At 43.0% G+C, this 11657-nt stretch overlaps 1 pseudogene; it reads right to left on the reverse strand.

Moving 5' to 3' along the window:
* LOC102186889 lies at positions 480-1796 on the reverse strand (annotated as a pseudogene).

Consider the following 11657-nt stretch of genomic DNA (forward strand, 5'->3'; position numbering starts at 1 on the left):
TGTTTCTTCAGGCTATACCCTGATACAAATGGAAAGGTTTAAACTTAAAAAAAAATTTGTTTCATGTCTTCAAATAAGCTTATTTACAAAATAGAAATAGACCCACAGACATAGAAAACAAACTTATGATTACAGAAGGGGAAAGCTGGGGAGGAATAAATTAGGATGAATTGAAATACACACACACGCACACACACACACACATATATATAAAATAGGTCCAACAAGGTCCTAGTGTTTAGCACGGGGAACTATACTCAATAATTTGTAATAGCCTGTAAGGATTATTATGAAAAAGAATGTGTATATATATATATATATATAATTTATATATATTGGGTGGCTCACACAGTAAAGAGATCCCCTGGAGAAGGGAATGGCTACCCACTCCAGTATTCTTTTTTATTTTTTAGAAAGTATCCATATTTATAAATTAATGTATACTATTAATTTAAAAGGCAGCAGCACTCTTCTCATCCTTATTTCTTCTTTCTCTCATAATATGCAGCAGCAGGTAGAAAGATCTCTCGAAGGTTGCCCCAGTGCCCACGGGAGTGTTTGTCCTGGTAAGCCTGGGGCTCTGCTGATGGGGGCCTGGCCATGTGGCGGCGGTGCTGGCCCCGGCTCAGTCGCCTTTGTACCGCTTGTTAGTGATCTGGTTGGTGGTGGTCAGGTACAGACAGAAGCACAGGTAGCTCCCCAGGAGGAAGCTCAGCACCACGACAAAGCCCACCAGGAAGAGGATCCTTGGGAAGGTCAGGAACAGGTACTGAATAAGGAAGACAGGGTCAACAACCTACAAGCGTCAGAGGTCATCGATGTAAGTCTCCAGGTACAAGTCTGACATCACCACCAGCTGGACCAGGTGCTTACCACGGCCATGGTGGCAGCGGAGACTTTCAACGTCAAGAGGTAGGAGAGGAAATACCGGGTGTTCCAGGCCCCGATGCAGTTTTTCACTCACACACTGCTGCTGCTAAGTCACTTCAGTCGTGTCCGACTCTGTGCGACCCTATAGACGGCAGCCCACCAGTGATGGTCAAACTGGTGCACACACCGGTTACACACCCGGTGCTTGGACCGCGCTGGTTTCCTGAACTCACAAGTAGGGCACCTCCTGTTCTTTGGGAACATCACTTCATCGGATGCATAAACTTAAAGGAACAGTAATTTGTTTGCTTTTGTTATGGTACCAGGGTTGGTTACACAACTAAGGGCAAAACAAAAACAAAAAACAGGTTTACAATCAGCAGTAGATAAGGCAGAAAAATGTAATACAAAGAGATCTCCAGCTCTTGACAGAGGCTGGATATTTCCCAGGTATATTTGGTATAAACCATCCCTTGCAAGACCGGCCTTCCCTTGTAGCTCAGTCGGTAAAGAATTTGCCTGCGGTGCAGGAGACCCGGGTTCGATCCCTGGGTTAGGAAGATCCCCTGGAGAAGGAAATGGCAACCCACTCCAGTATCCTTGCCTGGAAAATCTCATGGACAGAAGAACCTGGTGGATTGCAGTCCATGGGGTCGCAAAGAGTCGGGCACGACTGAGCGACTAACACACACACACATCCCTTGCAAGATGAGATGCAGGATAACGGAGGTGTAGTTTCCTGTATGGAAGAGGTAATGAAGCACTCTTATGGCTCTCTGAAGACATTCAGGAATTACATGTGAAAATATTTGTGCTCCTCAGCTGATTAGGCCTTGCAAGTAATGGGTTTTTGAGCTAATGCAGATCATCACAAAACCAACCAGCACCAAAGCCAGGCAGAGCAAGAAGAGAACCAGAGAGTCCATCCTGGGGATGTTTCTTTTGCCTGGATAGCTTTCAGCCAGCAACTCTGGCGTTCCTCCTCCAAACATTCATGGAGAACTCAAATGGCATCTCCTCTTGCGCAGTGCCGTGCACCTGGCACAACAGGTAACACCCAAAGTTTTCCCCTAGGGGGCTGGATCTGGTGCCAGGATCGGTCAACAACCAGCTGCCTCGGGCTGGCACCTCCAGGGCGCATCCCCAGACCCACTCCAGTATTCTTGCCTGGAGAATTCTATGGACAGAGGAGACTGGTGGGCTACAGTGCATGGGATCACAAAGAATCAGACACGACTGAGTGACTTTCACTCATTTACTCCCTCCCTCATATATAACTGGGCTTCCCTAGTGGCTCAGATGGTAAAGCATCTGCTTGTAATGTGGGAGAACTGGGTTCGACCCCTGGGTCGGGAAGATCCCCTGGAGAAAGAAATGGCAACCCATTTCAGTACTCTTGCCTGGAAAGTTTCATGGACGTAGGAGCCTGGTAGGCTACAGTCCATGGGGTCGCAAAGAGTCGGACATGACTGAGCAACTGAACAAAGCTGATTTACAATGTTTGAGGTATATAGCAAAGTGAATCACATATTCTTTTTCAGATTTTTTTCCATTATAGGTTATTACAAGATATTGAATATAGTTCCCTGTGCTGTACAGTAGGTCCTTGTTAATTTTATATATAGTAGTGTGTATCTGTTAATTCCAAATTTCCAATTTGTCCCTCCTCTCACCTTCCCCTTTGGTAACCATATGTTTATTTTTGATGTATGTGAGAGTAGGACCTCATCTTAGCTCTATTATACCTGCAAAGATCCTATTTCCTCGTAAGATCACATTTTCAGGTACTGGGTACAGTTCCCTTTGGGCTTCTCAGGTGACTCAGTGGTAAAGAATCCGTCTGCCAGTGCAGTAGATCTGCGTTTGATCCTTGGGTCAGAAAGATCCCCTGGAGAAAGAAATGGCCCCCTGCTCTAGTGATGTTGCCTGGGAAATCCCATGGACAAAGGAGCCTGGAGGGCTGCAGTCCATGGGGTCCCTAAAAGAGTCAGACACGACTGAGTGACTAATCAGCATGGTTCCCTTACAGGTCCTGGTGCAGTTGGAACGTCAGCATTATCTTTTTGGGAGACACAGTTGAACCTGCTGTTTGCAATGCCTGCTAAGCAAATAGTCAGTGACTAAATTATTTGCTGAAGAAATAAATAAAATGAATGACATGATTGGATATAAGATGTGCACGTGGTATTTTGAGACTACTGTGGATCTGAAATGCTGGGTAGAGGAGTTTGGACAGTGCTCTAGGGTGGTAAAGCTTGTTGAGAAACACTGAGTTGATTTTATAGGGTCAAGCAAGGGAGACTTGTAGCTTATAGTTTGAGATTTAAAAATTCTAGATTTTCAGTCTATCTAAAGATGTCACCAGACTTTTGTCCCTTGATTCTATTAAAAAAAAAAAAAAAACTGTTAAAAATACCAGTTGCCAGCTTGGAACACCCAAGCAGCAAGTCTGTGGACTCAGAACAGAGATTCTTTTTCTCGAGTTAGTGTCTTTGAAAGAAGCAGTAATGGACTCAAAAACGTTAAGGAAAATAAACATGTTAAGACCAGTGCAAACGTGGTATCATTTTCTATAATGGAAGAGTCTAAATATAGCCCTATGATTATAGATCATCACCATAGACAGCGTATCCCCCTCGAGCTTCCTCAAGTCTTTCACAAACATGACCTATTACATTTCTCACCTTTTCACACCTTCATTAGAGGGGCTGATATTTTGGCTCACAAGTCGGACTGAATTTGCAGAGAACAAGTCCAGGCGGCTGGTGTCTTAAGTCCCCCATGCTGAGCCCTATAGGCAGGCACAGGTGCTGTGTTGGCAGGTACTAATCAGCTGTAGGCAGCATGCCTTGCAGCTTTGGTCTCTTTAGAAATGTGAAGCAGTCATATACTTCTTTTTTTTTTTTGGTTCTCTTTTTGTTTTTTTTAATTTTTATTTATTATTATTTTTTTTAATCTTTAATTCTTACATGCGTTCCCAAACATGAACCCCTCTCCCACCTCCCTCCCAGTCATATACTTCTGAACCCATCTGCTATGGGTTGAATTGTGTCCCCTAAAAAGACATGTTGAAATCTTCACCCCTAGGACCTCAGAATGGGACCTTATTTGGATATCAGATCTTTGTAGATGTAATCAAGTTAAAATGAAACCATTACGGTGGGCCATAATTCAACTTGACTGATGTCCTTATGGAAGAGGGGAATTTGGGCCGGGACTAAATGAGGAAAAGGCCAAGTGAAGGTGGAGACATACAGGAGCAGGCCACGTGATGACAGATGCAGAGACTGAAGGGCTCCAGCTCAAGCCAAGGGAAACCAAGGATCCTCAACAATTCCTGAGCCTGGAAGAAGCAAGGAAGGGTTCTCCCCTTCCTTTTGAGGAAGCATGGCCCTGCTGACACCTTGATTTTGGACTTCTAGCTTCCAGAACTGTGACAGAATGAATTGCTATTGGTTTAAACCACCTAGTTTGTAGTCCTTTATCATGGCAGCCCTAGGAAATGAAAACATTTTTTCTTTCTCCAGTGTTTATCTGCCTTGACATTCATTTCTCTAGGTCGTTGTACCCTGTTGGGTTAACTTAGCTAATTCTTTATTGCTACGGTATTTGCAGCTGCTGCTAGCATTGTGGGGAGTGCATGGGGAGTTGCTGAGCACCACGTGCTCTGTGAAGGGACCCTGTCTGGCGGGTCACCCTCAGGTGTGCTAACTGGGGAGAGTTTAATGAAGGGAAACACAAAGGTGGACAGGGCCAAGGAAACTAACAAGGATGATGAAGGATGACTCCTCCTAACTGCAGTTCGTAATGGAAGGTGCCATTACCACCCCTTAACCTAAAGGAGTCAGGGAGGGACAGTCCCCAGAGCCAGGGACGGCAGTAGCTGTGGCTATAGGAGGTGGTTGTCTAACAGGATCTGCATGGCAGGGAGGGAACCAGGGGGATACATATCTGTTCATTCTCTTCTTCCATCCTCTGATACCTGTTTGCTTCACCCAACCAGAAGCTGGAGGGCAGCTGGCATGGAGCCTATAAAGGTCAGCTTTCCTGGGTTACAAAGAAGGGTGAAGCAGTTTAGAGAGTGGGTTCTCAAGAAGAGATGGGGGCTGAGACTGTGCAGAGATCATGCCAGATGGGGGCAGGGAGCCAGTTCTCCGCTGCCTACCCTTCCCCCAGCTTTGATTTGCTCGTCCAAGGATATGCCTGGTATAAAAGTCCCCATTTTGATCCTATTTGCATTTTGGTGGCACCTATTTTTATGTGAGAAATAGCTGTCTCTGAATGCTAAATTCTAATGCAATTTCTTTTAAAGCTCAAGGGCAATGGGGGCAGAGGCGGAGGGAGAGAAACCTAACAAAAATGGGACAGATAATGGTGGATTGTTAGCTCGGAGGAAAGGATTGCCAGAAGGAAAATACTGACCAGGGATGAGGTTAGAAAGAAAAAAAAAAAAAAAATCATGTGCTAAGGGGAAGAAGGTGAGCTGGATTCCAGTTAATAGAGAAAATGAGCTAGAGAAGGACATGAAAAGATGCCCCAAATGCAATCCTGAGAGAAATCTGCAAGAGATTTCTGTCTGTGAGAATCAAAGAGAATGAAATTGTATCTTTCTTACCAGAATGTGGTGAGAAGGAGATGAGTCAGTGTAAGGAAGAATGCTCTTTAGCTATGAAGCACTGTATATGTTAAAAGTATATAACAACAGTCACTATATAACAGCCATCTAGTTGGGGGTATAAGGAGATGCCTGAGCAATTTCAGCTACCCTGACGGATTGTGTATGGCTAGTCATTATCATTTTCACCCACAATAAGCGATAGGGACTTCATTTCATCAACTGAAGTGGGGTAGATCTAAGAACAGAAATCAGATAATTGAGAGGGAAAAGTCTGCAACTTCTGCTTTGCCAAACTCCTGCGTTTGTTCCCTTCTTAACTCACCCCATGAGAGTCTCAAGGACGTGGTAGGTTTTGGTACCTAACTGGCCAGTAGAAGATGTTTCTGAATTTCTTATGGGCAAGTATATGGAGGAAAGCTGGGACCATACTTCCATTACTAAGGGGAGACGATGTTCAGTTTTTTTGGTGTGGTCACAGTAACAGTAAGTAAGAATCTCTAAGAACTTTTGATTATTGTTGTTGTTCAACCACTAAGTCATGTCCAACACTTTGTAACCCTATGGACAGTAGCACCCAAGGCCTCCATGTTCCTCACCGTTTCCTGGAATTGGCTCAAACTCATATGCATCGAGTCAGTGATTCCATCCAGCCATTTCATCCTCTGTCATCCCCTTCCCCTCCTGCCTTCAGTCTTTCCCAGCACCATGGTCTTATCCAATGAGTTGGTTTTTTGCACTAGGTGGCTGAAGTATTGGAGTTTCAGTTTCAGCATCAGTGCTTCCAATGAATATTTGGGTTGATTTCCTTTAGGATTGACTGGTATGATCTCCTTGCAGTCCAAGGGACTCTCAAGAGTCTTCTCCAGCACCACAATTTGAAAGCATCAATTCTTTGGCCCTCAGCTTTCTTTATGGTCCAACGCTCATATCGGTACCTGTGTTGCTGTTCAGTCACTCAGTTGTGTCTGATTCTTTGCGACCCTATGGACTACAGTGTGCCAGGCTTCCCTGTCCTTCACTATCTCCTGGAGCTTGGTCAAACTCATGTCCATTGAGTTGGTGATGCCATCCAACCATCTCATCCTCTGTCATCCCCTTCTCCTCCTGCCTTCAATCCTTCCCAGCATTAGGACCTTTTCTAATGAATCAGCTCTTCCCATCAGGTGGCCAAAGTATTGGAGCTTCAGCTTCAGCATTAGTCCTTCCAATGAATATTCAGGCTCGATTTCCTTTAGGATTGACTGGTTTGATCTCCTTGCAGTCCAAGGGACTCTCAAGAGTCTTCTCCAACACCACAGTTCAAACATATCAATTATTTGGTGCCCAGCTTTCTTTGTGGTTCAACTCTCACATCCATACATGACTACTAGAAAAACCATAGCTTTGACTAGATGGACCTTTGTTGGCAAAGTAATGTCTTTGCTTTTTAATATAGTGTCTACGTTGGTCATATCTTTTCTTCCAAGGAGCAAGCTTCTTTTAATTTCACGGCTGCAGTCACCATCTGCAGTGATTTTGGAGCCCAAGAAAATAAAGTCTCACTGTTTCCATTGTTTCCCCATCTATTTGCTGTCAAGTGATGGGACCAGATGCCATGATCTTAGTTTTCCGAATGTTGAGTTTTAAGCCAACTTTTTCACTCTCCTCTTGCACCATCATTAAGAGACTCTTTAGTTCCTCTTTGCTTTCTGCCGTCAGTGTGGTATCATCTGCATATCTTGAAGTTATTGATATTTCTTCCCACAATCTTAATTCTAGCTTGTGATCATCCACCCAATACCTTCAGTTCAGTTCAGTTCAGTCGCTCAGTCGTGTCCAACTCTTTGCGACCCCATGGACCTCAGCACACCAGGCCTCCCTGTCCATCACCAAATCCCAGAGTTTACTCAAACTCATGTCCATTGAGTTGGTGATGCCAATACCTTGGTTCTACTCTAATTTAAGTACTTAACTCTTCTCTGAATTATTTCAGTAGGTTTTTGACATATCAAATTTCCAGTCCATTTTCTTCATTGTCAGATGAGTTATCTTCCTATAAACAGGTCAGACAGTTCTACCCCCTCAATATCTTCAGTGGCTCTTTCTTGGTCTAAGTATCTGGCTCAGTTCCTGTCTGTAGCTTTAAGGCCCTCCAGGATTGAGCCCTGATCTGTCTTTTCAGCTTCCTCACCCACTATGCCTGTCTCTGGCCCTGCACATGTCACACTGCACTCCTCACCCTTCCCTGAATTTGCCATTCAAACCTCTATGCATTTTCTTTTGACCACATCATAACATGTGGGATCTTAGAACCCCAACCAGGGATTGAACCCATGCCCCCTGCCTTAGGAGCATGGAATCTTAACTACCAGACCACCAGAGGAGTCATGCAGATCTCTGTGTTTTTATACTGTCTGCAGAATCTTCCTAGCTTCCATTCAAATCTAGATCTCCACATAGCCTTTCTTGGGCCACCTAGTTGGAATCAATTATTCCTGACTTCATCTTTCCATAGTATTTTTCTTACTCCTCTCCTATAGTTCTTATTTTTACATTGCTTTATATTATAGCTAGTTGTCTTCTCTCCAGATTGTATGCTTCTCAAGGGCAGCCATTGAATCTTATTCCTTTCTGTGTCCATCCCTTAGAGCTTCACATGTAGCGTGTATGCATGTTCAGTCACTAAGTCATGTTTGACTCTTGCAACTCCATGGACTGTAACCTGCCAGGTTCCTCTATCTGTGGGATTTCCCAGGCAAGAATACTGGAGTGGGTTGCCATTTCCTCCTCCAGGGATAGAACCCCAGAATGGAACCCACATTCTCCTCCATCTCCTGAATTGGCAGGCAGATTCTTTACCACTGAGCCACCTTCATACATAGTGTTAGTCAGTTAGTTCAGCTATGTCTGACTCTTTGCAACACTGTGGACTGCAATACACTAGGCTTTCCTGTCCATCACCAATTCTCAGAGCTTTCCTGTCCCTCCCACCAACTCTCAACTCCCAAACTCACGTCCATCAAGTCGGTGATGCCATCCAACCATCTCATCCTCTGTCATCCCCTTCTACTGCCTTCAATCATTCCCAGCATCAGGGTCTTTTCTAATGAGTCAGTTCTTCCCATCAGGTGGCCAAAGTATTGGAGCTTCAGCTTCAGCATCAGTCCTTCCAATGAATATTCAGGATTGATTTCCTTTAGGATTGACTAGTTGGATCTCTTTGCAGTCCAAGGGACTCTCAAGAGTCTTCTCCAACACCACAATTCTAAAGCATCAATTCTTTGGTGCTCAGCCTTCTTTATGGTCCAACTCTCTATACCTGACTACTGGAAAAACCATAGCTTTGACTATACATAGTGGGTTCTCTGAAAATATGAGCAAATGAATGAATACTAAGCAAATCCTACAGTGTGGATCACTGAGAGGCTGGTGTTGAAGTATATATTATAGCTTCAGAATTCCTGATCTAGAACTTTCCTGGTGGTCCAGCAGCTAAGACTCTGCAGCCCAATGCAGGGGGTCCAGGTTTGATTCCTGGTCAGGGAACTAGACTCCACATGCTGCAACTAAGACCCAGCACAGCTAAAAAGGAAAAAAAAAAAAAAAATTCTTGATCTTTTTTCACCAGAGCCAGAAATTCAAAAGGAGGTGATTTAGTTGGTGGAGAAGTGGTCTATGGGAAGTCTGAAACGGAAGTGCAGCTGTACTCCCATTTCATTTTGTTCCTGTAGATTTTGTCTCATGGCCTTGACTTGAAATTTCAGTTGGAAACGTGAAATGCAACAAAAATAGTTTCTTCTGTGTCACCCAATAATAAGGCTTTCAAAATTCTTTATTTCCATGTAAACATTTCTCTTGAAAATCAACTCTGCTACAAAGTGGGGCTAATTCAACTGCCATCCATGTGGATGTAGTTGTGAGGATGACTTTAAATGGGACATTTTTAGACTCTCCAATATGTCAACAAGTTAAGAGTTTCATTCATTTAAAAAATGTAAATAAATGCAGCTGCATCTGGTTATACAGACAATAAAAGTGAGATCGTGATGGTGCTAAAGCAAGTGGGAAGATGCTCTAAATTGAGAGAGACAACCAGCTTTGAGCCTAATTTAAGGAGTACCAATAAATATATTTAGAAAACTCATGCAACAAAACTCATACCTCCAGCTCATCTTTTTTTTTTTTTTCACTCTGTGAGCTAGCTGAACTCATCATGACAACTTCAGAACAACAAATAAAGAACTGGCTGCCTACCAAAACATCAAGTGCTGAGAAAGGAAAGTCACATGCATCAAACATGCATGCTGGAATTCTCCGTTACTCTACATAAAATAATTATATAACTTTGTATTTCCCGTGAGAATCTTTTGTTGAGTTAAACAGTGTTCAACTTTCAAAATCTAGATTTCCAGAAATCAAAGAGAGTCTGTTTGTTTTAAGATATAATGTATTTTTCCCCTAAAATGTCATTATAAATGCAACTAGGTACCCGGGCTGGCCCAGTAAAGCCATTTAAGCTTAAAACATTGATGCCATATCATATATTTGCAAGGAAAATTAGTTTTAAAAAATGTTTGCACTGCAATATTAACATTTACGTAAGTAATTTAATCTCTCATCCTTAAAATTGAAGAAGAAAGGCTTTCATTCTTGCTAAATGATAATGCCTGTGGAAAAATAGATTTCATTAAAGGAGGATGAAAATATAGATTGGTACTATAGTGGAGAGTCTGAAGGGAAATTTGGGCTCTTTCCCAGGCCTTCTAATTTGCTACTATTGGTTCTTGATGACATTACATTTCACTCCCAAATGTAGGGCCTTCCTTTTTCCTCACATGGATATATCACTAGTACTACTTTAAACTTATCATTCATGATTAGGGTCATTTTTCTTTGACTTACAAATGGAGAAAAAGGGGGCGCAAGAGACATTTTCCTGAGGTAACTGAACAAAAATTACATGAGAGGAAAGAGAGAGAAGAAGCTCTTAAAAAGGCTCTGTGTGCATATGAAAAATAAATTTCCCATAGTGGTGAATGGAGTTGAGTCAGCAAAAATGCAAGATTTCCACCCCCCCCCCACCCCCGCCTGCCACCCCCCTTAAAAAAGAAAAGAGCTGTTCATTAGATTTGATGGTTCTCTGTCATGCTATTACCTCCTGAGAGGCAGGGACCATCACAGGAACAAGCACAGAAAGGACACATTGTGCCGCTGGCTGTTCTTTTTTATGGGACATTCATCTATCAGTTGTAAGTTTGAGATTTACTGCTCTCTCTCATTAACAACTTTGGATTTATAATTGTGATTTATTTCTCTCATTTTTCCATACGGAGTAAATGAGTGTATTCTATTTTTTAAAAACTTGTATCTCTCTCTGTCACCATCATCTCCCATCCAACTTGCTGCTACTATTGGGGTAATACTTTTATAAGACCTTTCTTTAGCCAAGAAAAACTGTGGTTTCCCATTTTCTTCACAAGTAGAAACTTTTCTGCCAAGTGTCCAGATTCTCCATAATAGGACCTCCCCTTCATAGCCAAGCCCACGCCTCCTCCACTTCTCATCAGATGCCTCTTCTGTGATTTGGCCAGAATCTCTCCTGTTCTTTGAAAATGCCACAACCATTCCAGCTGCTATGCATCATCAGTTCATGTTCTCCTTGCAATTCATACTTTTTCTCCCTGGCTATCTAAATTCCATCTATATGTAGGAAACAATGTTTGGAGATCTAGTCTACTTGTAATAATTTTAGCCACCCTCTGGTGATGTTTGTACTACATAACCGAGCCTTTTAAGCTACCTATGATTGGACTAAGAGAGTATATCTGATCCGGATGAAATGATCAGACTCTCTTTCCCAGGAACTTGGAAATGAAACTGAAAAGCAGTCTGAGTGTTCAGATTTGGAACATATGAACTTAGGAACTGAGGGTCAACCACATTTTCCTTTGTGGAAGAGAGACTGGAAATCCAATGATAGAAACAGAGCATGCAGTGCTTAGGGTGCTTGGTAGAAAATAACAGAAACCAACTCCGGTTTATTTAAGCAGACTAGTTACTTCAAGGTCTTATGTAGCTCTTAGAATCAATGGGGAAGCTGGAAAGCCAGGTTTGGAAATGGACAGGGACCAAGGGAAAACTAGGCAGTCAGGGACAGCCAAGGTGTCAAACCAGAGACCATCTGGTTGGA

The sequence above is a fragment of the Capra hircus genome, chromosome 16 (genome assembly GCF_001704415.2).
Source record: "Capra hircus breed San Clemente chromosome 16, ASM170441v1, whole genome shotgun sequence".
NCBI classification, from domain to species: domain Eukaryota; kingdom Metazoa; phylum Chordata; class Mammalia; order Artiodactyla; family Bovidae; genus Capra; species Capra hircus.